Genomic DNA, 2,277 nt, shown 5'->3' with positions numbered 1-2,277 from the left:
CCATAGGTATTTTGTGAGAGGAAACGGTACTCGTTACAAGTTTGTGACGGATATCTCCGTCACAAATGAGAATTTGTGCTTTAACAATTACCTTACACAACATCGCCACCTCATAACAACTACCTTTCGTAGCTTAACTACGCACCATCGACCCCACCGCCAATTCTCTGGCAATCTCCAGCCGATGAACTGTGAAAAAATCCATTCGTTTTCCGGCGAGGAGTATCATTTTTGCTTCTGATCTTAAGCAACCTCGATTTTCCCCCCAGGGCCCCCACCAAATCGAGCCACCATGGCTTGACATCTTGCTCAACCCATTAAAGCTTAAATAAAGTGAGCATATCGCTAGCAATGTTGGGCTGATAGTCGACGTCGTAGAAAGCACAAGAGACCAATACAGAGGAAATGTGGGGTGACGAAGATGGAAATGTGTGTATATAAGTTAACACGGTGGTCGAAGCGTAGCTGAAGGTGACGGAGATGGAAATGTGGGGTTAATTACTTAATTATTGGTTGGTTAAAGACAGAGAGTTAAAAGTACTCTATAACAGACTTCTAGAGGCAAATGTAGGTAATGGAGGGCTGACGGGCTGAAAGTCGTATGCCTATCAAAGTAAATTTATATCACTTACTCAACTACACTACTAAAAATAGCAATATAATGGAAGTAAGGGTCGAACCCACAGAGAAGGACTAAGTTAACTAATGTGTGTATTAATGTAGAGTAAAGTAACCGATTTGGGGGGATTTGTTTGTTTGGTCAACTAAGACTAAAAACAAGTAATGAAATTAGAGTAATTAAGATGATTAAAAGTCTTGGGTCAACTTATCTCCGCTACCAATTAAGTCAATTGATCATCGAAAGTCTCAAATACCAATTTACCTAAAAGTATCTATCGTGAAATAAATATGAAATATTAATTTCTGTTCCTTCTTAAGAATAGTCAAATAATTCGATCAGCGATATTATAAGACCCTAACTATCAAATAATCCAACACATGCGTGCGAGATTCAACCCAATAGCAGCAATAATGAATAAAGGAACCAATAGAAACAATAACCACAACCACGCAGTCGTAATTCAATTGTATGTTTAATCTCTTTCTAAATCCAAATAATGATAAACTGAATCAATTACAAGGACAAAGGTTGCTACTTTAATTTAGATATCAAGCAAACTGAGTCGATAATCTAAGCTAGCAAAAGATTAATAATTACTAACACTATTGATCAGATAATGAAAGTAAATAAAAATCAAAGGAATAAAGAACAAGAGATTAGAACAATACTTGAAAGATAAAAGGTAAAGACAATCTCACAATCGATTAATCGGTAACTTCAAAAGTTGAACCAAGAAGGGAGGAATTAGTTCCTCATATTAGATCTAAAATAATTAGGTTTTCTTCTAGAATTGAAAAAGTGTAAAAAGTAAAAGTAAAAGTATTTTCTTCCAACTAAAGACTAAGCTTTTATAGTAATAAGCTAGATTAGGAAATATATAATAATAAAGTCGGAACAAACCGATTAAAATAAAATAACAAGGTATGATATGACGAGTCTACACCAAGGTCGAATGTAACTGATGACCTTGAACGTAGCTAGAATGCAGCTCGAATGTAGCCAAATCAATATGACGTAGATTCATTTCCAGCTCGCGCGTAGCTCGAATGTTGGTCGAATGCTGCTCGAATGTAACTGCTGGAAGTTTTTCTTCTTTTAGTTCGACCTACATTCGACCTCATTGGTTGAATGTAGTTTGCGCGTAGCTTCTTTCTTCCTCCTTCTTCTTCTCTTCAACCATCACTCTTCACTTTTACTTTAGGTCACACATGACTTCAAATCCCGACTCCATTAACAATCTCCATGATTAATCAAAGTACCAAAATCATCTATAAATCCCATATGTTGCCAAGAACAAAGCTAATTAACAAATTACTCCACAAAGCACATTAAAGACCGTCGCAAAACCACCAATTTGCACAAATACGTCCAAATTAACACCTACTAAATGCGTCTTATCAAGGGCGCGGTGTACAATGGGTTAAAGACAGGGATAGAGTACGAGTCCGCAAAACAAATAGCATCAATATTCATCATTTACCAATTCATATTCTTCATTGTTAAACTGTCATTTGCAATTTGGTAATTTTGTACGTCACATGCCAAATCGTTACTACCTATTTTAGATTTTTATTGCTTAAAATAAAGAAAGTTGAGACCTTAATCTTAGGGGGGAATTTGAGTAGTTTATCTAGGGGCAAATTGAACAATCAAAT

Source organism: Silene latifolia, chromosome Y (assembly GCF_048544455.1).
Source record: "Silene latifolia isolate original U9 population chromosome Y, ASM4854445v1, whole genome shotgun sequence".
Classification (NCBI taxonomy): Eukaryota; Viridiplantae; Streptophyta; class Magnoliopsida; order Caryophyllales; family Caryophyllaceae; genus Silene; species Silene latifolia.
Note: the sequence above shows the minus strand (reverse complement) of the source record.